Source organism: Balaenoptera musculus, chromosome 1 (assembly GCF_009873245.2).
Source record: "Balaenoptera musculus isolate JJ_BM4_2016_0621 chromosome 1, mBalMus1.pri.v3, whole genome shotgun sequence".
Classification (NCBI taxonomy): Eukaryota; Metazoa; Chordata; class Mammalia; order Artiodactyla; family Balaenopteridae; genus Balaenoptera; species Balaenoptera musculus.
In genome coordinates this window covers 102,219,597-102,246,090 of record NC_045785.1, presented here as the reverse complement: position 1 = coordinate 102,246,090, position 26,494 = coordinate 102,219,597, and positions in this window count along the sequence as shown.

Sequence of the window (26,494 nt, the reverse complement as noted above, 5' to 3'; positions counted from 1 at the left end):
TTTAGACCCTTATCTCATAACCCTGAAAACCTGCTAAATGACATATCCTCAGGTTAAGTCAGATTTCTGATGCAAATAATTTTAATGACCACTCCCTGAAGGCACATAATTTGAGAGCCTGAGTGAAGAGCCTGGAGCTGCTCTTTGATGGAGACCTTAGTTTCGGGCCAGGACCATGCAGGGAGGAAGCTATTCCTGGAAAGAACCCCAGCCTTCTCAGCTCAGTTGCCATGGACATGAATTAGCTACTTCCAGCCCAGTGCTGCCCAAATAGAAATATAACACAAGCATTAGATTTAAATATGTAATTAACATTTTTCTAGTAAGCACGTTAAAAACAGCAAAAAGAATAAGTGAAATAATTTTAATGATACACTTTACTTAGCCCAATATATCCAAAATATTATTTAAACACGAATCAATAAAATAAATAATTATTGAGAGATTTTACATTCTTTAAAATTTTTTTTTTCATATTAAATCTTGATTCTGGTGTATATTTTACACCTCCAGCGCATCTCAGTTTGGACCAGCCCCATTTCGAGGGCTCAGAAGCCAATGTGGCTAGCAGCTATTGTGTGGGTTACGTAGCCTTTTTGGATGACTAACAAAACTTTACTTAGTCAATTGTGGTTCTTCGCCATCACAGATGCACGCTTTTACTTCTTTATATACTTTCTGGTTTTGTGATATTTTTGCTTATTAGTTTTCTTGTAAGCTGTAAATCTTTGTTTTTAAAGGATTTTTAAAAATCTTTGTTTTTCTTCAATGGGAAACAAGAACTTTCTCTTAAGGGATGAGAGTTGGAGGATAACCCATGTACTAAAAATGAGATTAAATGATCTTTATTCCCCTGGTTAGCTTCACAGATGCTCTCTGAGCCCTTCAAAAAGATCTCCTCCAAGTCCTTGGCTGGAAAGGTGCACGTGGGAGATGGTGATGGAACCATATCACAGCTGCCCTAGCAAAGCCCACATGCCTCCCAGGACAGAAATAACACCTTCTCAACACAAGGTCAGGGACAGATTTTGGAATAAACTTGTTTTCTTATTTCTGGGATTCCTCAGTCTCTGCCTAAGGAAAGAGTCTTGAGCTGAGACTCAGAACACCTGGCTTTCTTAGCAACTTGGGAGACCTTGGGTAACTTATTTAAATTCTCTGTGCCTCAGGGCACTCATTAGTAAAATGATGAAGTCAGAATAGATCAGTGGTTTTCTAATACTAAGCAGTGAACTTGTTTTCCAAACAAAACTTTACAAATCCCGATACATTAAACAGATCCAAGTGGAGCTGCTCTGATAGCAGTCAGGGCAGGGAGTTGTAGGAGATGGGGGTACAAACAGGAGCAGGGTAGACCAGGGCCCCAGTGCCTCAACCTTCCTTTTGTATCTGAGGCACAGTTTGAAAACCTGAATAGATGGTCTCCACTGTAGCTTTCAGCATTAAATGTTCTAATTCTCTGTTATTCTCCATTGTACTCTATCAGCCAGTGCTCTCAATAAACAAGCTATAGACCAAGAACAAAGTAGGTGGAAGATCATTCCCAGGAGGTTCAAGGCTGGCTTAGGGCTTGCATATGTTCTAAATACTTTTCCTTTGGAGCCTCACTACCCTACCCCATAGCGTATCAAACATGTAATTTTCTTTTGTTATTTGAGAGACAATTTTTTTCAGATCTCAAACATTTCTGAAAGTCCTTTAAAAACTCAGAGTCTGAAGGTACCATGCCTTCAGTACCTGATGGATAAATAGCCCAGGGGAAGGTATCTCAGTGTCAAGTCTCCACGGGTCCAATTTCTTTATTTCCAGTGATGGAACGTGATGGAGCAGAACTGGCCAATGTGCAAAACTGTCCATTTCCTTCAGCAACTCTTTTTTTAACCCCAAATAATTCCTATCTTGCAGTTAGAATATAAAAAGAGCTAGTCTAAGGTATCAAAACCATGAGCAAATGAATGAAGGGAAATAAGAGCTATGGAAAAATTGCAATAGAACTGAAGCTCAGTAAATATTAAAATATCTGATCTGAACCTGAGTATTTCAGGGTATGTGGCCATTGACATAATAAATGATGTCTGACTTTGATATTACTGAGTGAAAAAAATACCTAATTTTAGAACAAATAATATAATTATTAGACAATGAACTTGTTTTGTTTTTCTAATCTGACTGCTTGTTAGAATATTATTAAGTGTAGGCAACATTTTATTTTGTGGCGTTATCAGAGAATGAGATACTCCACTTGAACAAAAAGCAAATTAACCCTTTTCTTAAACCCATATAGATCCTGCATTTAACTAAGCCCTGTGGTGCTTTCTTGATATTTTTACTGAAGGTCACTTCCTTTAAAGCAGTCACTGCTTGATGATCACAAGGTGAGGCGTGGGAGGAAGTTTCCTTTTCCTGACAAGATGGCAAACTTTGTTTTGTCCCTCAATCTCAGCTCTAGGTACGCCAAAGAAGTGAAAGAGAGGTTAATGGACTGGCCAAACTATACAAACGAACAATAAAATCAAGAGAGAAACAAAACAAACAAAATAACTAAGAGAAAAAAATAATCATAAGCAAAGGTCTTAATAATTTAGGGAAATAACTGGAAGAATAAAAATAGGATGTGTAACTTTTTGACTCATTATGATGTTCTCCATCTCTGCTGAAATTCCCTCATGCCTCTTGTCCTCCTTTTCCATTAGATCCTTCAGCCTATGCATCATAGTTATTTAAAGTCCCTGTCTGATAATTTGAATATCTGGATCAGATTCTTTGATTGCTTTATGTCTTGGCACTGTTTTTTTTACCCTTGATTTTTGTATGTCCTCTAATTTTTTTCTTTTTAGTTCTACGACTTTTTTTAAATTAAAAAGAAATTTTGATACAGTTTTTTAAAGTTACTTTCCATTTACAGTTATTACAAAATATTGGCTATTACAAAATATTGGCTATATTCTCCATGTTGTACAATACATCCTTGAGCCTATCTTACACCCAACAGTTTGTACCTCTTACTCCCCCACCCCTGTATTGCCCCTCCCTCCCTACTGGTTACCACTAGTTTGTTCTCTATATCTGTGAGTCTGCTTCTTTTATGTAATATCCACTAGTTTGTTGTATTTGTTAGATTTCACATATCAGTGATATCATATAGTATTTGTCTTTGTTTGATGTAAGTCCTATAATTTTTTATTGAATGCTGGACATTGTGTGTGGAAGAAAGTTGAGACTGAGATAAACAGTGTTTATGTCCAGAAATAGGTAAACTTCTTTTTGTGACAGGCCATAGATATGGAGGGTTAAGTCAGTCCAGTCAGGAGTTGAGCTGAGTGTACCACAGGGTTTCTGTCCAATAAAGAAAATCTAGGGGCTTCCCTGGTGGCGCAGTGGTTCAGAATCCGCCTGCCAATGCAGGGGACACGGGTTCGAGCCCTGGTCCGGGAAGATCCCACATGCCACGGAGCAACTAAACCTGAGAGCCACAACTACTGAGCCTGCGCTCTAGGAGCCAGTGAGCCACAGCTACTGAGCACGCGTGCTGCAACTACTGAAGCCCACGTGCCTAGAGCCCCTGCTCCACAACAAAGAGGGGCCCCCACTCACCACAACTAGAGAAAGCCCACGCACAGCAACAAAGACCCAACACAGCCAAAAAATAAATAAATAAATAAATAAAATTAAAAAAAAAAAGAAAATCTAAACATAGGTAATAAAGTGATGACTTGAGAGAAGATATTTCCAATATCCACAATTAGCAAGTGCTACATATCTAAAATATATAAGAAACAACTTCAAATCAACAACAACAAAAAGACAAGATGCCCAATAGAAAAACAGTCAAAATATACATATAGGCAATTCTCAGAAAAGACATAGGAACAGCTAACAAGTATATGCTCAGTCTCACTCTCCACAGAAATGAAAATTTAAATACTATTTTTGCCAATCAGATTGGCAGAAATTTAAAAAGTCTGATGACACTGGGTGTTGGCAAAGGTGTGGGGAAATAGGAGCCCTCATGTGCTGCCAGCAGACGTGTAAACTTGTGAGCAGGTGACCAACATTCAGTGAATTTAGGTAAGTAACCCCATCGTGGTTGTTTGTCTCTGGGAAACTAGCTCTTGCACAAGACTAAAGGAACACGTTGCCTGGCATGTATTAGGCACTCAATAAATGTATATTGAATGAAAGTCTGAAAGTGTTCATCACAACATTGTCTTTGGTAAGTGGAGTTGAGGCAACCCGATCATCCATTATTAGAAGTACAGGAAAGTAAAATGTATACGAAAGATGCATTTGACGATACAGTAGCTAACATTGGTCAAATTATTGCAGTGTGCCAGGCAGTCTTTTAAGTGCTCTATGTGTATTAACATAATTGCCCTCATAACAATGCTGTCAGGTATTTATTTCACACCGAAGAGATTAAGTCAGATTAAGCAGGAGGTCATGCAAACAGTAAGAGGAAGACCTGGGTTGGAACCCAGACATCGGGCCCTAGCAACCAAGCACTGAGCCACCTGTGACCAGGGGCTGCCTGCCTTCTGTCCTGGGTGTCTCTACTGGAGACCTGCCCTGTGGTGGGACCATTCCCACCTTCCCAACCAGCCCTTTCTGTCACGGGCCTTCTGCCCCTCTTTAAGGGGAGACTGTTTCCTGTCCAGCATATAACTAAGCTCCGAATGCTTCTTCCTCTATACGGTTAGTGAAAATGTATCCTCCCAGGCCTTTCGAATCTTTTAAGCCCTGTCATGAGGAGCTGGGACCTCAGGCAGCCTCTTTCCTAGTCTTGAGGTTCATTTTCAAATAACCCGAGACAATATGGTGATGCCCTCCTCCAGGTCTCTTTCCCCTGGGGTGCAGGCACATGCAGTCCTAACAGGGTCTTTCAGAGATACTCTTTGTGTATCTTTGTGTATTGCCAAGAGGCTTTAGACATGTCAGTGTTAATCATCACACTGGGCTGTGAGTGAGGTAGGGAATCCCTCAGAGGCAACTTCGGTCCGAGGACTGTTTTTATCTACACAAAAGGACCAGCTACCAAACTTTGGAATTTTGTCTTATTTTTATAAAATGTTCTATTTTTCTTTATGTATTTAGCATCTCTTTTAGCCCTGTCTCTTTTAGCCCTTGTCAGTGAGTTTCCCCCTTTGTAGGTCATCAGGTGACCCGGCTTGAATTTTGCCCAAAGATGAGGTCATTAGGTCCTGAGCCAAACACTGAAGGGCTGTGTGTCTGAGCTCTGCAGAAATTATTTTCAGGTTCAAGTTCAAACATTTGTTGAGTCATTAAGTGCCACACGCTATATCCCGCATTGTGCTGTGTTTCTTACTTCATCCTCATGACCACCCTGTGAGCTGGGGAAAAACGTCTCCATTATGCAGACACAAGTTCAGGGAGAGGAAGGGCCCTGCCAAGGGTCAAACAATTAAAAGCTTGCAGAGCTGGGATTCAGCCCAGGTCTTTTGGCACAACGACCTCCAGTTTTTGTTGTTGTTGCTGATTTCCATGCTCTAAATTGCCAGTTAATTAACCTCTACATAAATGGTACATTTCTGTATTCAATTTCCTTTTTTTTTCCCTAAAAATAAGTTGCCTGTAATTTGAAACACTCCCTTACTTTAAAATATTCAGTGGTCTAGTAGAGATGAATTAGCAAATGGAAATTTCCTGCAAGGAAAAATATCACTTTATAACCTGAAATGCAATTCAGTTCTTTGCAAGCAAAGCTCTGTTTCCACCAGCCTGGCTGTTCTGTCAGGAGGAGGAGTCCCCTTTGCTTGGAGCACATTTGTTTATTGATTTAGCAAACACATGGTGCGTTATGTACTGGGCACTATCCTGGACCTTTCGTAGATATTAACTCACTCAGTCCTACAGTTGAAACTAATAATACCATCCACATCTTACAGATGAGGAGACTGAGGGTCAGAGAGTTCTATCTATTTGTAAGTGACACAGGCAAGACTTGAACCGTAGAAGTTTGTGTCTAGAGTCCAGGGGCGTTAAGTACTGCACCACGGTCCTTCTTTGCTAACTCACGTTCCGTGCTTTGCCAAGCAAAGTAGAACAACAGCATGTAGAAGGCAAGAGAACTCAGGGAGGAGCCCTGGGGACCCTTCTCTGTGGATGGTTGAAGGAGCTTTGAAAGCCAAACAGCCTAAGGTGAAACTATCCTCAGTGCCTCCATCAGCTGTGCTGTTCCAGGGGATCATTACCGTGGGCTCAGAAAGGGAGGAGGGGCCCTCAGTCTTTGTTAACTGATACTGCTTTGGTCTGAAGCAAATTAGTGTGAAGGAGAAACGTGGTAGTCTTTTAGGTAACCTATAGCAAAATGACTGCCCACTCTGGCTTTTCTCACTCAAACCACCTGCCTGGCATTTTACAGGAAGGATCCAGGTGTTTAGAACACCTTAGACTTAAGTAGAGCAGGTTGTTGAATCAGAAAAAAATATATCTTTTGTAAGGAAGTGGATTGATGTGTTTGGTTCATGGTCATGAAATGGAAGGAGGAAAGAAAGAAATTCATTTTGCTTCTGGTTTTACAGTTTATAGGATGAAAAATACTCTCAATTCTGCCTTTATCCACAGAGGGGAGCAGAGAGGTGATAAAAGCCCAGGTCTCAGCACAATGTAGTCAAGTTCTACCATTCAGAGTCTGTTTCTTATGTTTGTGGAATATCCTGACTTCTTGCTTCCCATTTCACTTATCTCTTGGTTCCAGAATTTGGATTAGTTAGGTCACAAGAGGAAGAATGGGGTAAAACTAAAAAGATGAAGGACCAATTAGTTCACAAGTTTCCTTTTTAAAGGTTGATGAGAAAGAGAGTTTCAAACAGGATCAGGTAGCTGTAAGGAACAGAGATCCACCAGAGTTTCCTGGGAAATTCAGAAAACCCTGGAAGGCATGGGGCTCTCCCCTCAGCCCCTCCCCTTTATTTTCCTCTCTCTCTCTCTGAGTACCTCTGTGTCTCTCTGTCCATATACTCTGTCCACTTCTCCCCACCAACCAACTTCCTTGTCCTCTGTTTTACAGAGGCTAGGCTTTACCTCCTCATAATATTAGCTTTAGTGTGATTTTTTTTTTATTAATTTTTATTTTTGGCTGTGTTGGGTCTTCGTTTCTGTGTGAGGGCTTTCTCTAGTTGTGGCAAGCAGGGTCCACTCTTCATCGAGGTGCGCGGGCCTCTCACTATCGCGGCCTCTCTTGTTGGGAGCACAGGCTTCAGACGCGCAGGCTCAGTAATTGCGGCTCACGGGCCTAGTTGCTCCGCGGCATGTGGGATCTTCCCAGACCAGGGCTCGAACCCGTGTCCCCTGCATTGGCAGGCAGATTCTCAACCACTGCGCCACCAGGGAAGCCCAGTGTGATTTTTAAAATCAGTTTGACATCAGAGCATCCCTCTCCCTTCAGCTCCATCGCTAACTTGCTCAGTCTCTCAGTTTCCCAGTTCCTGGTTCCCATGAGAGCTATCTGAATGACCCATCTTTTCAAGACAGGCTGCAGAAGCCACAGGCTAGTCTCTAAACAGTGGCCTTGGGCAAGTTGTCCATGGCTCATCAGCAGTGGCAATTAGTATAATAAGTGTCTGCTTCAGCTACAGGGACTGGATGGAGGTGGGACCATCTCTTCGAGGGCATGTGGGTGGACAAGCTCCATAAACGAGTCCAGTGCAAGGCAGGTGAAGCTCAGTTAAAAGGAGTACATTGCCTGGAGACATAATTTAAAGGTCATCTCAGCATTTGTGCCACTGACCTTACTCTACATTAAAAAGTGATCAATGTCTTTATGGTCCTTCAGAACAAAATCCTTGGGATGGACTCCAAGATAGATGTTTTTGATATTAACTTCAACAATGGCTGAGTTGTATTATGGAGGTTTGGTTGGGTCAAATCTGTCACTTTAATTTCTGATAGCATAAGTAAATGAAAATAATGACCTGGTACACTGGGAAGATCCAGTCAAGCAGACTTGGGTCATTTGTCACTCGTACCATGTGTGACCAATCTTCAAACCAGCTTCCTTATCTGCAAAACATAGACAACCCAGTAATATCTTCCTCATAGGAAGATGTGAGAACTGAATCCATACTAAAGTACTTTTGTAGCACCTGGCACCTATTAAGCTCTCGATAAATGTTATTTGTGAGCAGCTATATCCCCTTTCCCAGGACACCTTTCAGGACTTGTATGGCCTGAATTTTACTGAGGTGAGGGTAGGGGTATTAAAATAACATAGAGACTTGATAAATATGAGCTACATTCTAGTGATGGTATATTTACACACTGGCCATCTTTTGAAACCCTCTGAGAACACCAAAAAGAACAACAACAGAAAGACAGAAAACCTCATTTTCAAAGAACCAACGAAACAGCCAAGTTATCAGCCAGGCTTCTTAGCTACAAACAACAAAAATCAATTCTTGCAGATATAAGTGGAAAAAAGATATACTGAAGAGATATTTTGAAGCTTGTCAACTCACTGGGAAAGCTGGAAAATCAGGGTCAGAAAATGACCAGGAACAAATGGAGGTGAGAAAGAGAGAGAGCCACGCCAAGATCACACCGATGGAACTGCCTACGCCTTAGGGGTCATTCTTGTGCTGTACATTCTATGGGTTTGGACAAATGTAAAATGACCCCATTATAGTATCATGCAGAGTATTTTCACTACCCTAAGAATCCTCTGTGCTCTGCCCACTCATCCCTGGTTCTTTGCCTCGCTAATTCCCTCACTCCAGGCTCTGTGGCAGCCATCTTGGCACCATGAGGGGAGACATTACCAAGCAGCTGAGGATGGAGGGATGAGAGGCTGGAAGAGCCCGGTTCTTGGATGATGTTGTTCAGCCACTGAATCCACCCTTAGACAGCCTTCCTCCAGACTTCCCATGATTTAGGTCACTTTTAAATGTATTGCTATAGTAGATATTTAAAGGCAGTGCACCCTAACTGATATATTCCCTTAAACAGTTGGGCTCAAAAGCCCTGACCTACATCAGAGCCCCTCCCCACCCCCTTTTGCCTATTCCCTTGGCATTAGGAGTTTAAAATAGCCAGGTGACAGTCTCAGCTTTTAATTCAGTGGGGCTACTGCTTTTTCCCCCTGGACGGTTCCTCCTTTAGATTATAAATCCTCTATGTCAGCAGGGCCCTGAGTTATGGGGAACAAAAGCAGTTTCCCAAGTGGGAGTGAGGCATACCACCCACTTCTACCTTCTTGATTCCCAAATAGGTAGATTCTTTCTTTTTTTAATGTAAAAAAATTTTTTAAATTGAAGTATAATTGATTTACAATGTTTCAGGTGTACAGCAAAGTGATTCAGTTATACATACATATATATATATATATATATATATATATATATATATATCTTCTTTTTCAGATTCTTTTCCATTATAGGTTATCACAAGCTACTGAATATAGTTCCCTGAGGTAGATTCTTGCTATGGCAGAAATGGCACCATATGTTGGCCACTGGTTCAGAAAATAAACTTCACTTCCTAGAACCATGCTGCAACCTCACCTGCTTTTGTTTCTAGTGAGGCCCCATGCTGAGCCTTTGATGGACTGTTCTACTCCTCTGTCGTAGGCAGTGCACATCGGTGGTTACAAGTATAGCCTCTGCAGCTGGACTGTCTGGATTCAAATCTCAGTCCCCCCTTCCTAACCGAGTGACCAGAGGCAGTTTATTTACCATTCTTGCTTCAGTGTCCTCTTGTTAGAAATTGGTATAATAATGATAATTACATCAGAGGGCTGTTATAAGGGTTAAATGAGCTGGCATATGTGAGGTTCTTAGAATACTGCCTGGCATGTAAATGTCAGTTGTCATTACTATTCTATAAAGCCAGATGCTTCTGGGTGATAAGGTGTAAGTCCTGTGAATCCCATTGCTTTCCTTCTTTCAGAGCACAGTGAGTTCCTTGGTCAGAACCAACGCCTTGTGGGATGCCATGGCAGTGTATTGGGCACCATTCCTTCTACAGAAAACAAGGAGGGTAGAAGCATGGTGGGCAGGGATCTACTCCAGAGAGGACAAATTTCTGCCTTCCCACTTGAAGGCAAGAGTCCAGTGTTACCGGAGTTTGGCTGGGTCCCTGGGGACTGTGGTACCACATTAGAATCCCGGGTTAGTTAACACTGAGAGCAAGTCAGGCACTCAGAAATGGCAAGAGCCAACAGCAGGACAGATGGGAAGTCCATAATGTTAAGCCTAGCAAAAGTTCTAACTCAACCATTACAGCCAGTGATTGCAGTTCACGAGCCTGTTGAGCAAGCCCTGGGAGGAGGGTGACAACCCACAGAGCAGGTAATCTCCTTTACCTGATTAAAATCTTTCTCTTTGGAGGGGACTTTTGGGTAAATATTTACCTGAGACACTGATAGTCTCACATTTCTGGACCATTCTCAGGGATCCACCACCTACTTCTCCAAACCTTGCCATCAGTTCTCCAATCTTCTGCCTTCCTGGTCCCTACCCATCCAACCAAATTTTTGGCTACTGCTTATGAAGCAGAATAGATTCTGACCTCAGGCCATCTCTCCTGAGAAAAGTACACTGGTGTTCCTCTTAAAGTTCCGCCTTCTGGAGGCATTTTCTTTCCTGACTGTCCTTCAGGGCCACCCTGAACAGGGCTGTAATGCTGCGCCATCCACTTCCACTGGTATCACCGAATCACGCAGGGCCATCTCTAAGCAAGGCTTGCTTTTTTTCCCCCTCTGTATCCAAGATCATAGGAATGGATTGAAGAAGATCAGCCATGGAGAAGGGCCTGCTCATATGACTTTTATATCTTTAGGGCCTGTTCAGCCTGCCCTATATATTACACCACTTCTCCCTGATGATACGGAGCTGCTGGGCATTCCCAGCACTATGGCTAGGGGAGGGGCAGCTCTCAGCCTTCTCAACCTCAATGGCAGGCCCAGTTGTTTGCCAAAACCATGTAAGTAAGGTGCATCCATTTAATAAAAAGAGAATAATCCCTTGAATTGTGTACAGCAGGTGTTGGCAAACTTTTCCTGTAAAGGGCTAGACAGTAAATATTTTGGGCCTTGTGGGTCATACTCAAATTTGACATGGTGTTACAGTAGTCATCGATAATGCATAAACAAACGATCATTTACACTCATTCATATGGACACTGAAATGTGAATCTCATATAATTTTCATGTCACGAAACCTTCTTCACAACCATTTAAAAATGTTAAAACCATTCTTAGCTTGCGGGCAGTACAAAACAAGCAGAGGGGTAGATTTGGCCTGTGGACCAAAGTTTCCCCACCACTGGTGTAGAATATTATATTTTACAAAAGGATTTTGTATGTCAAATTTGCCTCATTTGTTTCTGAGATCAACTCACCGAAGAAGGTAGGGAAGAAGCTATTAGCCCCATTTTACACAGAAGGGGAAGGTCTCAGAAGGAGTAAGCAAGGTACTAAGGATCACAGTTAATAAGAAATAGAGATTAGATCTAACCCTAGTCTCCAGAATTCAGCTCCTCTTTTACTATACCTTTCTCCCAAGGAGACACTCACCTTTATGACAAATTGTATAAAAAGCTATCAGCTCTTGGCTATGTATACCCAAGGAAGGGACTGCTGTCACAGGTGAAGCAAGATCTCTCGTAACTGGGATTTGCTAGTACTTTCTCTATCTGATGTTCAGGAATGGTTTGTATTCACTGTGAGGAGGACTGTGAGACAGAGAAACATGTCTGCTGACAATCCGCTGCCCCAGAAACTCAACCTCAGGAAGCAGGCCCTGAGGGATTTGAACCTCCTCTGAAAGCTCTTATTATGGCAGTCCCATAGTGTATCCTGCACACCCCATCTAGAGGCCACGTGGCCTGTGTTTGCTTTTCTATCTATTATGTGTCCCAAAGGCCCGATACAAGGAAGAAAGAAAGAGAGGGAAAAGAAGAGAAAGTGACTGCAAATTGTGAGTTTATGCCTTACCCATAGTGTAGAAACCAGAATTTCTTCTTTGGTATCTGCCTATGTGTTGGTGTCGTGCCACTGCATTGACTGTAGGGCCCTGGTCATGGCCCTAAGATTTGAATACCAATTTCTCCTTGGACCTGGACCTCTGAGTCATAGAAAATAGTATGATTTTCATTCAATTGGGAAGTTATTTCACATTCAAAGTTAACTACTTATTAAAAAACAAAACATTAAAATGACCAATGTATACACATAAATGTACATATAATGTATAACATATATACTATTGTATACATATACATGTTCCCAAGTAGGACAAGAATTAAAGATATATAAGGGCTTGGGTATAGGTATTGTCTTAGTCTGTTCAGGTTGCCATAACAAAATACCACAGACATTTATTTCTAACAGATCTGGAGGCTGAGAAGTCCCAAATCAAGGTGCCAGCCTTTTTGGTTCCTGGGAAGGACTCTTTTCCTGGCTTGCAGATGGCCCCCTTCTATCTGTGTCCTCACATGACCTCTTCTTTGTGCTGCTGGGGAGAGAGAGACAGCCCAGCTCTCCAGTGTCTCTTCTTATAAGGGCACTAGTCCCATCAGACCAGGGCTCCACACCTATGATGTCATCTAACCCTAATTACCTCTCAAAGGCCACATCTCTCAATACCAACACGTTGAAGGGTAGGACTTCAACATATGAATGGTGGGGGGGCATAAACATTCAATCCATCACAGGTACTCTTTTCAATAATATTTATAAAGTTTCTTCTAGTTATTTTAATAATTTTTGAGCACCTACTATGTGCCAGATCTGTGCTCTTTCAGGGTTCGGAAGCCTCGGGACTCACAGAGCTCCCTGCAACCCAGAGTAAACATCCCCTGACTACCTTTCTCCCTGGCTCTCATTATCACCTATTCTTTTTCATGCGTAGTTATTGAATAAATTTCCCAAGGGGTTTTAAATACTTTTTTTCTTAGATCTCCACCTTTCTTTTAATGTGGCTCAGCCAACAGAAAATGACAACTGCTATGTACACCCCATGCTTCCCAGCGTGACTTCTCAGCAGCTCTGCGTTTGCAATTAGTTTTTGCCTCCTCAAAGGAAAGGGCCTTCTGCCCACAGGTACTATACTTGGCTGTTAGGTGTTTAATAATTAATTGCTTGGATATACAATTTTTCTCTTTATTAATTCTAGCCAGCATCTAGGTCACTTGTAAGATTGATTCAGATTTTTAAATGGCCATACTTTCTCCCCCCAAAAACATACATTTTAAACACATATCTACATAACATTAAAAATGATGTTTAAAACAGAAATATAAAGTGGTTTCCCATAATCACCATCACCTTGATAGAAACAGGGTCAGAAACTCTATAGCTCTGGGAAGATAATAAAAAGGGTTGTTAAGGTCCTCACACACCCATTTGAGAAGAAGGAACCTGTGTTCACAGCACAGCTCTTCTTGCACACACAGACCACTTGATCCATTCCCTCTGTGCTCACAAGCCTCTGTTAGTTGTTCCCAGTCCTGGTCAGGGCACACTGATGGGCAGAATCAGTTGTGGGAAGCGCCATATGTACTTGTTACTTACATGACTTTTAATTATGCAAACAATTTACTTCTTCCATAAATTAAGGCAGAGTCAACCCCATCGCTACAGGAAACAGGAGACCGTAATGCATGACATGTAGGACCACTCTGGTTCCATAGTGCCTAAGCTCACAGCCCAGCTCCACCAGTGATTAACTGAACAACTTTGGTCAAGATGCTTAAAACCAATAAGCTTCCATTTCTTCATCTATAAAATGGAGGTTATAATAGGATTTAGGTTGTAAATGATAAGAATGAATTCAGAATATGAATAAAAGAACAGAGTTTTTAGCATTTAGGGTAAGTACTCAATAATGGTTAGCTAAAATAACAGTATTTTCAAAACTACTACTACTACTAATTATTATTAATATTATCATCTTCATTACTATTATTATTGGGAGGCCGTCTACTGTAGTGGTTAAGAAAGAGGATTTCAGTTCAAATAAATCTAGTCAAGATCTAGCTCTGCCCCTTACTAGTTCTGTGATCTTAGGCAATTTGCTGTACTTCTCTCAGCCTCGGTTTCATCATATCAAAAAAGTACATAGAGCATTGTAGATGTTAGATGGGCACTAAGTCATGTGCATAAGAAAATACAAAGTATACAATAAATAGTAGTTGTTCAATAAATGTTAGCAATGGTGGTGATAGTGCTCTCTTAAATGTGAAAGGGAGGGAAGAATTATGTTTAGGAGTGTTAGATCTATGATTCATTGGGTCAAGAAAATATATTATTATTGGTAAAAAGGTGGTTCTCCTAGCTGATTTGAGTAATAACAAGTACATAAAAACACGTGGGGGCTTCCCTGGTGGCGCAGTGGTTGGGAGTCTGCCTGCCAATGCAGGGGACACGGGTTTGGGGCCTGGTCTGGGAGGATCCCACATGCCGCGGAGCAGCTGGGCCCGTGAGCCACAATTACTGAGCCTGCGCGTAGGGAGCCTGTGCTCCGCAACGAGAGAGGCCGCGATGATGAGAGGCCCGCGCACCGCGATGAGGAGTGGCCCCCGCTTGCCACAACTAGAGAAAGCCCTCGCGCAGAGGCGAAGACCCAACACAGCCAAAAATAAATAAATAAATTTATTAAAAAACAAAAAACAAACAAAAAAAACACGTGGTCAACTCTTCTCACACAATTCCAAACCACTACAGAAGCCTGGAGCCCTGAGGCAAACTGAGACTGCATATGCATAGATCAAAATTGGGAGTTAATTGTTTAGTGATATAAAGAACACACAATTTTGAAGCAAGGAAGAAAGAAAACTTAGAAATGATGTAGTACAACTCTTTCATTTTTTAAATGAGAAAACTGAGGCTCAGGGAGATTAAATGATTTGGCCAAGGTCAGGATCAGGCGCTGAATATTAATGCATAGTCAATGAGGCTTTGTTAAAAGAATGAATAAGAGAAGGATGTATTTTGCATCTCTATATTTCTATGTTTGTGAATTGGTGTAACTCTAAGTTTTTGATTAAAGATTGTGTTTACAGGTCAACTGAAAACTAAGGGAAAGAGACAGAGGGAGAGACAGTCAGTTATCAGAATCTTTCAGAACACCTGGATGTTTCATCTGTGACTTTGTATATACAAATTATAAGAGAAGGAAAATTAATTCTTTCTAAGTACTCATTAAGTGCCAGTCACTTTTACATAAAATGTCTCACAGAAATTCCATAATAATCCAGGAAGGAAATCTACCCATCAGGGTTCAGCGCAAAAAAACAGAAACTATGCTGGCTATTTTTAAAAGAAAAGGAATTTGGTGCCTACAAAAGCACTGAAAGGGCTAGATAGGCAAGCATTAGATAAGACCTTCAGGAAAAATGGCTCCCAAACATCACCTTCAAAGGACCCTGCCAAGGGAACTGCTCCCTCTGCTACAGATTACATGCTAAGAGTCCAGAAGATGCCACACCTACTGCAGACTCTGAGATCATACCAACAAAGCCATGCATCCAGGACATGACTCCAACCAGGACTATTGTCCCTGGAGCTATGCTATGGCTGCTATTATCCACACCAGCAAAAGTTGATATCCTTTGATGCCCTTCCAGCTACTGCCTATTTTCCCATTTGATTTAGTTTCAAAGTCAGTTCTCACAGTGTTCATCTGATTGGTTGAAGGTATGTCATCATGAACCTTAGCTGCAAGGGAGTCTAATAAATAGTTTTTATCTTTTTAAGCTTCTGCAGAATAGGAAGTCATGTTAGAAGGAGGTTGCAACAAATATAATGCAAATTCATATGATACCTTTAGGTTTCCTACTTCCAGGAAGAATGTCAGAAAGAAAATTCTGTAAAGGAGGCATAACACACTGGATGCATTAAAACACTACTACTACCATAATGGGAGGTCCAAGTAGCCAACTTGAGGGTGAAAGACATATATAGAGAGAATTCCAGATCCTCAGCTGTCCCAGCTGAGTCCAACTCCTGAAGACCCCCAACTTAATGCAGGACCATGAGCAAGCCCAGGTGAAAGAGCAGAAGATTTGTCCAGCCAACTCACAGAATCATGAGAAATGATTATTGTTTTTGCTTCTAAGTTTGGGGGCTATTTGTTATGCAGTAATAGATAATTGAAACACACTATGTATTTATTGTTGTATCCATCTATTATTGGTTTATCCATTTATTTGGCAGTTATTTAATCAGCATGTACTATTACCACAGGCACTGTGATAAGTAGGGGGGGAATATAATAATGAAAAAGACAGAGGCCTTGCTATGGAGAATCATCCAGTAAAGAGTATAAATAAATAAAGATATGATTACCGTACTAAGAGATGTGGTCTTTTAGAAGGGTAAACACTGAGCGCTATGGAAGAACCTAGCAGTGGCACCTAACTCAATTTGGGGACTGGGTGTCATAAGAAAATGCCTGAAGCAAATACTCATTGCCTCTTTATTTTTAGTTCTTGTAGATGAGAGAAAAGTTCAGCAATTTGGCCAATGTCACTTGATTATTGGGACTAATATAACTTCTCATGAATCTCATTTGAGGGCACTGTACTCAGAGGTTGTTTATTTTCATAGGTATTTTGTTTATTTTCATAGGCATTTTTGTTTGTCTAGTTGGTTTTGTTTTGCCTACAGTGGAAATACATTTTCACCAATGAGAGCAAGGGTCTTGTGTCCAAATAACTAGGCTTTCTGAAAGCACAATTTTCTAAAACAGATTAGCCTACTTTCACACCCAATAATTCTTGATTAAAAGTTAAAAAATAGAATAAATTATTAGAGTAGTTAAGTAAATATCAAAAAATACTGTACTGGAGAGATACATTTACAGAGCAAGACTTCAGGAAAACAAATACTGAGATACAATTTGATGCCTTTCTTACTTATTTTCAACTATTAGCAGTCATGAATAATCCAACCATTTTCTTCCCATCAAAACCTGAAGGAGCACACAAATCCTAGGACAAAAGTGATCTTTGGGCCAATGAAATGGCTTCTTAGAGATGGTTCTATGACCTCTCAAGGAGTCCTAAGTGTCATAGATGGAAAAAACTAGTACATTAGGAAAATACAGACATAATCACTAACCCTTACTTTCATTAAAATACATGCTTGTACATAGAAACAAGACTAGCAGTCTAGAAGTCCTCAAACAGGCAGTGCAGTTTTAATTAGTTGAGTATGGAGACTAATTAATATGCAAATGAGGAGCTTACCAATATTAATCATTTGTTTTACTAGGCGGCTTTTACTAAAGAGTTTCTAACGAGTTTGCAAATTAAGTTTCTTTCACATTAAAAATCAGCTAAATGCCTGTCTGAGAATAATCTCTTCTAACTCCAGGGCAGGAAGGGGGGATTTTTTTTTTTTTGGATGAAAAACAGCCATGTTTAAAACCAAATCCCATGTTGGCAAGCACCGAGAAAGAATTCTGTATCAACCCTTTCCAGGCTCTAATTGAAACCATTTCAGCAAGAGAGATACTAGAAAAACAGTTGGAACAAGAGACTAATATAAGTCACGGTTATTTAAAGATACACGACCTAGAAAGCTACATCACAGAACGTGTTTACGTAGATGACCGGCATTGTTAAAACCCGAAAGAGGTCATTGCATTTTTTAAAGTCCCTTCTATGGCCTTTAGCATACACCTATGGTTCTCTTTTCTTGCAAATATTGAAGATGGGGTTGCACCTTGATTTATCAGGGATGATTGGAAGTATGGGGATGGATTTCAAGGTTCTGCTGTGGTCACTTTAATTTTTGGATTTGTTTTCATTCAGTTTGTAAAAAAGTGTATGGGCTTGGGCTCAGTCGTGTAAATCATTTTCATTGTCAGCTAACTCCATTATTCTGCCATTCGGCCATCAACACAAAACAATACAAAGCAAATTCATACATTACTTTAGGTTCCCTACTTCCAGGAAGAATGTCAGAAAGGAAATTCTGTAAAGGAGAGAATAGGCTGGATGCACATCACCGAATCAATCACCAATTCCATCACTTGAAACACACAGTTGCCCTTCAAAAAAGTTTTCTCTCCCATTATAACCCTCTGGAAATTCAAAGGAAGCTTTGAAGGGATACACTTTCAATCAGCTCACAACCTGTTTCTTCTCAAAATTTGAACCTCTTCCCCCTGTCCTCCAACTTCCTATAGCTATCAGCTAAAAATTACCAGCCTAGACAAATTTGTCCCCCATAATCTCCTTATTCATTCATTAGTTTGTTCAATTAATATTTGCTGATGGAGTTGAACCAAGGTGCTGAGCACCTCCTACTGTATCAGGTACTTGTGGGATGCAAACATGTATTATTAGCAGTTTTAAAGAACTTACAGTCTACTAAGAATATAAAACATGTTCCCAATAAGCCCACTTTGAAGTATGTGATAAAAGTAATGAGAATTGTCTACCTCACGTGCTTTTTGCAAATGACTGAACAATCTTACGAAAACATCCCGCCTCTCTTTCTTGATACAGTAGAGATAGTCCTAGTGAGATACATCGGAGAAAAGGATATGATTGGTGATGTATTACTTTCAAGTTTTTACAAGTTTAAGTGGCTAATGCAGCAAGCACTGGAAATTGTTCCCACCTTTTCCATCTTAGAGGAAGAACTTCAGTCTATGGATAGGTTTAATGATGAGGAGCCAATGAATGGCATTCACTTAAAGATGTCCAGTCCAGGAATACCGGCCCATACTGTTCAGTCTCTGTTATAATCCTGGCTTGTCTGAAGCCTTCTTTCTTTTGGTCAATGCCCATGCTAAATGTCATGGCTGGTGGAAAACCCTGCTAGGTTCAGATTCATTTAAATTCATGGCACAAAGAAAGAAAGTCCTTAATCAAAGGCACAAGATAGATTTTGCAAAGAAGTAACGGCCAGAAAATTAATCCAAAATGCTCTTTGGTTTGGGCTTCTGTGCAAGCACGACTTGGTGGCAGGTCAGGACTCAAGGTTCTGAGAGTTGCAGGAGTGGAAAATGGAAATGGCTCATCCGCACCTGCCCTTTCTCCAGAGATTTGACTCATCCTCTCCCATGACACTCAGGGCCAGTTCTCACTCTGAGAAAGAAAGCTGCAGGCCACCTCCTCCTTGATGCCCAGGTCCCAGCAGCCTGGTCCCGCAAGTCACTCTCAGTGAAACTATATTGTTCTACAAATAGATGATTGGATATAAGGTGTATTTCTGCAGCCTGTGTGGATTTCAATCTTTTGCTCTAGAACAACTTTGTCCAATAGAACTTTCTATGGTGACAAAAATGTTCTATAAATCTGCACTGTCCAATACAGTAGCCACTAACTCCATGTGGCTATTGAGCACTTGGAATATGGAACTTAATTTTTAATTTTAATTAATTTTAATTTAAATAGCCACATTTGGCTAGTAGCTACCCATAATGTACAGTACAGCCCTGTAAAACGACTTCAACCATTTGGATTTTCATGAATGGGAAAGAATGAATGATCAGAATGATCACTCTACAATAATAACACAATTTTGGCTTAGGAGCATGAATTAATTCTCTTAATTTTGGCATAAATAGAATGAATAAAAGTCTGAAACTCCCCCTCCCCTCCAGGATTTAGGTGGCATCTCAGGGTGTGTCTCCTCACTATCCAAATGACAAGATGAAAAGAAAATAATTTACAAAAACTAGATATTTTACCAGATGTTTACCTGGGTGTTTTGAATATCAGTAGATAATTATAGTGTCAAACTCCTTCATAACCTCAGTCAACATTTTTAGGCAAGTGAAAGTGATGCATTCTGATACAAGAAATTCCAAGGAAATATATTCAGCCTTTATGCTATTGATAAAAAAGTAAGGCTGTAACCTCAATTGAATACGTGACCGACCAACTGCTCACCTTGATTTTTTCCCATTTATTATAAATCTTTGCATCCTACTCCTAGCCTTAGACAAGTAAGATTACAATTGGCTAGTCTTTTATCTTAGGAGCAACATAAAGGTATAATAGGACCCAAAATCAAGACAAAAATTATAAAAATACAAGTAAAGTAAGTGCAAATATTATTAATAACTTCTAGATAATTAATTCAAAGTGCTATTTGATCAGACTCCTGAACAACTTGATGGCATGTCTACACTGGAGCTAAATTTGCTTGAAGATTATGGCCTCAAGGAAGATAAATGATATGTTCTAATGAGAAATAAAGACAATCATCTTTTGAGTGTTTGGTAATATAGATATGAAACTAAGAACCACTAATACAAAGCAACATATAATCCAAAATGTTTTATTTTAGGAATTTTGTGATATCCCTAAATTTAATGTACAGGTCATATACAAAAGGAAATGCCCCTAATATCTTCAGCAGAATTAGAAGGAACAAGAGACTCGGTGGGTCTGATTCTGACGACTGGAAGGTGAGCTCTCCTAAGATGCTGTCTGCACTTCCGAGACTGCTTCCTCTGACTGACCCATGTTCATCAGCCTGGACACATACAACAGACTAGAATATTGTCACTTTTAAATCTGCCACCATCCATGAATAAGGTCAATTTAGGCTAGACTGAAAAGTACCGTTGTTCAGCCAAATTCTAGGCATGGGCTTAAGAGCACCTGCTCCTCGGGTTGCATTAATATGGCTCCTGGCAAATCGACGCCCTTGTTTATACGGCCTGCTTTACTTCACAGGATTCTCGTGAGAATCAAATGAGATCCCACGAGAGTTAGACTCCTGCGGTAGAAAGAGCAGTCAGATGATCAAAAATACCTGAATTCTAATGCCAGGACTTGACTTAATTTCTTTGGGTTTTTGTTTTCTTATCTGCAGGATGAGGGTAGGAATACCTGCATTATGTATCTTCCGGAGTTGCTGCATGTGCTACCTGAGACTCTATGTAAACACGCTTTTTAGTTCTGCTTCCTTTGTAGACAGAGATTTCTGATCTTCTAGATGAGATTCATTTACTTTTTTCTAGTCTCTGAGTCACCTGTTGCATACATACGCAGAATGACCGGCTGGGATTAGTGGTGTGGTCTGTGAGGGTGAAATTGAGTGAGAAGAACCATAAAAGGCCCCAAATCTGTGGCCCTGACTTCATTAACCAGGCACAGTATTCATCAGTGTGATCCATCTTCAGCCAAATCCAGCCTTCTGCCCTTTTGCCAGCTTAGCCCTGCTGTCAGCAGCTGGGGGCCCTGCCAAAGGGCAGGGGGAGGGAGCCTCAGGTTGCCCACACTGCAGATGATCTCAGGAATATTCAAGAAGGACTGTAAAACAAACCCCCAGTCTTGTCATTCTACTTCAAAAGGCAAAAAAATCTCCCAGATAATAAACATTTTTCTCTAATAAGAGCTGTAGGATTGATTAGGTTCAAACTGTTAGCAGACATCCTTGTGGTTAATGAAGCAGCATTGAAAATGCCTCTTGATTCTTTGGGAACTTAAATCATACAAAGGCAGCAAGGAGCAAGAAGAGAACTGGAGGTGGGGTAGACTAAACTGTCTGCTAGTTAATGTACTCAAGATAATGAACAAAAAAATGTTTGTTCTTTGAAAAGCTAATATTTATTGACAGTCATCTCTGCAGTGGGCGAGCAGTAAACTTTGATGATTATTGTTAAAACGTTCTTTGGGGTCACATGTTTTCCTGTGGATCTTGAGTGGGGGATGGAAGCCCCTGCCATTTTAATTCCTTTGTTAATGTCTTTATGAATGCAATTAACACTTCATTCACGCTTCTTTGTTTCTGGATCCCATTAGGATGTGGTTTATGCCAGTTTCTCTCTCCCAGGAGGCAGCCCACATCACACAACATTTCACTCAGCTGTGTGTCTGAGCACTGACAAACTCAATTTACCAAAGGCAGGAGTGAGTTGACACCATGCTGTGGCAGTCATCCTGATGGGAACAAATGACTCATTTCATTCCGAGGTGGAACCCACCTTCTCTGAGCAGCACGCTTGTGCACCAGAGTATGGGAGGCAAGGAAGCAAGGATAGCTTCCTGGCTGACACAAAATAAAATCACTGCAGATCGAGAATGCTAAGATCCAAGGCCTTAAAATGGAAAGCCAGCTCTGGGAGACACAACAGGCTGTGATCATCTTCATCAAAACTTAGTGAGGGGGGCTTCCCTGGTGGCGCAGTGGTTGAGAATCTGCCTGCCAATGCAGGGGACACGGGTTCGAGCCCTGGTCTGGGAAGATCCCACATGCCGCGGAGCAACTGGGCCCGTGAGCCACAATTACTGAGCCTGCGCGTCAGGAGCCTGTGCTCCGCAACAATAGAGGTCGCGATAGTGAGTGGCCCGCGCACCGCGATGAAGAGTGGCCCCCGCTTACCGCAACTAGAGAAAGCCCTCGCACAGAAACAAAGACCCAACACAGTCATAAATAAATAAAAAAATAAAAAATAAAAAAAACTTAGTGAGGGCTAACTAGGTAGAAAGCAAGGGAAGAGCCCTGAAGCAGGGGACATAGTCTCTCCCCTCTGGAGTTTACAATTGAGAGACCAGAAATATACGAAACAAATACATCAACGAGAATATAAGGTAGGGGTCCCCAATCCCCGGGCATTGGACTGGTACCGGGTCCGCGGCCTGATAGGAATCGGGCTGCACAGCAGGAGAGCGAGCAAAGCTTCACCTGCCGCTCCCCGTCACTCCCCATCGCTCGCATTACCGCCTGAACCATCCCCTGCTCCCCCCACCCCAACCGTGGAAAAATTGTCTTCCACAAAACTGGGTCCTGGTGCCAAAAATGTTGGGGACCGCTGATATAAGGCACCACAGGCTAAGTCCCGAATGAGAAGTGTAGACCATAAGAAATGAGGAGTTCAGGTCTCTGAACCATAGGGTGTCGGGAGGGCTTTTCTGAGGATGTGGGACTTAAAGTACAAGCAGGTCCCTTGGCCATCCTATAGAGGTCACCAGGAAAGAGATGGAGGGTGGGAAGAACTGCGGAGAGGGAAGACGGGGCAGGTATTTACAAAGACACAGAGGTGCAAAGTGAGTAAGAGGGGTTGTGTTCACAAGAAATTACTTTCCCTTTATATTAAAGTCTCTCTTCCAACTGATGGCATCATTTCTATTTCAAATATCAGTGTGATATTTGCTTAACAGCCAAAGGCACTGCAGATGAATATATCTGAATCTTACTAAGATACTGTACAGAGGGGATGGAGGAGGTCTGAAGTGACATCAGAGACAAAGGAAAGAAGAAAGGAGACACTGCCCATCGTTTGAGGTGATGTTTTTACTTTCAATGAAAAATAATTACTTACGGACCTTGGACCTGTGTCATAATTTTAAGTTTAGTTTTCTCTGACAAAGGTAAAAAAGAGCAGAATTTCTAATAAGTGTTATGAAGCGTAAAATATTACCAGGAGAGGAAGTAAAACAGCCTATAGCCCCAAGCCATCTGTGCCTAGGATTAAAGGTGTGTGAATAAATCAAAGACAGCATACCATTTGCAGTTTTAACATTATTTAATGATATGAAGATTGGTTGTTTTCTTTTGAATTTCTTCAAAACTCTAGCCTTTGTCCCATTAGTTACACATCCTTATTACCAAGACCTTTCTCATGTCTCTTTCAACCAGACCTGGGCCATCAACGCCACCATATTCTATTATAATAAGACCGGGATTGGCCAACACCTGTGCATTAAAGTGTTACAGACCAGTCATGCCCCGACACCTTTTTGCATTAAGAAGGGTTATTTTGCTTACATTTCATCATATGTGACTGCTCTTCGTGGGAAGAATGGCTTCCTGTACTACAAATAATTCTCGGCCAAAGAACAAGTTACAACTAAAGTTACCACTGATCCTAATCAAAGGTTAAAGTGTTCGTAATTTTATGAGTGGCTCTTTCTTTTTCTGAAGCAGAGAATTGTCAATTGTCAGTTTTAGAACTACTCTGTGATTTATTGGAAGGATAACACTTCATTAGAATTACTAAATTAATGCCCAAACATTAAAAGGGGAAAGAAAATTAAAAAAGGTGATAGTCTGTGTGTATGGGGTGAGGATGGGGGTATTCAGAGGTTCAAAAAAAAAAAATCTTTACTTTTGTTTTTGTGCATTTTTTTTTTTTTTTCATAGAAAAAAGTCACTCTTCATTCCCTGGCCCCAAGCCACTAGGTGGCTATGTAAAACATAAACAGGGTCTATGTTCTACTGCATTTGAGAGAGATGTAAATGTGTAAATATGAGGGAAGAGATTTTATTTTCTTTCTCCCTCTCAGGAGTGGTCTGACAGCCCCAGGCTGGAGAATGTGTCTCTCCCAAGTGCTCTGTCACCCTGGTAACCATGGAGACCATGACGATCGATTAGGTGCCATCTGATCTCAACCTCATAAAAAAAAAAAAAAAAAAGACAGCAGATGGCAACCAGGCCACTCGACCTGTCTCAAGAGAGACGCAAAGGAAGGGAGAGAAAAGGAAGGAAGGAGGGGAGAAAGGAGACACTGGGGTAGGCAGATTGGTGCCGGGAGAAGAAAGCACAGAAGCAGCTCTGAAAACGAACATTTTGGAAAAGCGTGGAAATAGAAACGGGAAACAAGGCAGGCAGGAATTGGGAAAGAGGAGACACAATGCAAAAATGAAACTAAAACCAGCTGCTCAAAACATTTCTGTAGTGAGTGGGAGGAGGAAAAGCACAAAGAAAGCAAACCAGCTCTTTCCTAACTTTCTCCTTGGGTTTGTAGGTCTCAGAATGCTCTGGAACCTGGGCCCCAAGGTTCTCTGAGGGGTATTCACAAGGTTGTCCTTGTGGCTCTCGTATCAGTTGGAATTGGATGTGTCTGCAGAAGAACGCTGAGACCCGGCTTTCAGAAGGAATGTCCCTGATCAGACGGGGTTGTCCCATGGTCTTCAGATGACTGGATGCGCCAGTACCTGATAATCTTGCCACCCTGTCTCCAGCAAAGTTCTAGTTACCCCTTAAAGGAACAAGTCATAACCAGGTCAGCGGATACCCACGGTGAAAAGAAGAACAGTTAAGTTAGTGCTGGTAACAGGAGTCTTGGCCAGCATCCCAGAGTAAGGTAATGGCTAATATTTATAAAGTGCTTTGTGCCAGACACTGTTAAACACTGTGTACAGATTTATACAGATTATTTAATTTAATCCAGATAACATTGCTATAAGATAGGTGCTATTATTATCCCCATTTTACAGCCAGAAACTGAGTTTGGAGAGCACACCTAGAATGTATACATAAAATATACATACTATATTTGGTTAAAATATATTTGTTTATCTATCTATCTATCTACCCACACATATTTCTACCAAATATAGTATTAACCCTTTGGTTAACTTGCCTTTTCTCAACAATACATTATGAACAACTTTCCATGTTTTTAACTATTCTATTTAATTTTATTTAAAGACTATATAGCATTCTATTGTTTGAAGGTATCATAATTTAACTACTTCCTTATTATTGAACTAATTTATTTCTAGATTTTTGCTACAATAAATAACCCTGTGTTGATGGTTCTTGTATGTAAACCTCCTCTGATTTTTCCTTTAGGATGAAAACATAACTGCTAAAGCAAAGGATATGCTTCCTTAAAACTTTTTAATTCATGTATAACATATATACATCAAGTGTACAGCTAGTTGAATTTTACCTACGTATGTACAACTATGTAACCACTACCCACATCACGTGTTAAACACTCACAGCACCCCAGAATGCTCCTTCATGCCCCTTCCCAGTCAATACCTACCCCATGTTCTTGAACTTCATATAAATGGAGTCACAGGGTGTGGAATGTTTTGTTTCGGGCTCCTTCCACTCAACATAATATATGTGAGATTCATCCATGCTGTAGGGTATTGCAGTAATTCATTCTTTATATTGCTGTGTGGTATTCTATTTTTTGAATATACAATTTATTGATTCATTTACTGTTATCAGACGTTTAGACTATATGAATAAAGCTACTGTGAACATTCTCATACATTTTCTTGGAGGACGTAACTACGCATTTTTAGAATGTAAACTGGAAGTGGAATTACTAGGCCATAGATAGGCATATGTTTAAATGCAGGGTAAACATTTTTAAAAGCTTTTTTTTAGGGTTTTTTTTTTTTGTCCACTTTTAAATTGGCCTCCAAACAGTTGTTCCAATTTGAACTCCCACCATCCAATGTTATGAGCCTGCCCCCTCCCTCACACCCTTGCCAATGGCAGGCGGGCATCTCATCCTTCTTTATCTTTGCCTGTCTGAGAGATGAAATGGTATCTAATTGTTTACATCGTGTTTGATGACCAGGTATGTTAAACAATTCTTTCTGTGTCACCAGACATTCTTATTTCTTCTTTCAAAAATTTCCCACACGTCATTGCCCTATTTGGTATTAACCTCAGGATAAAGCAAAAAGGTGAAATATAATCCATATAGTCTGTACAAATTTACTGGCATTGTCAGAAAATGCATTGACATTTATGACCAGAACAAATTTACATTCTTTGCATAAGCTGACGTCCTGCTCTATGTATTTCAGAAGGAAGCTAACATT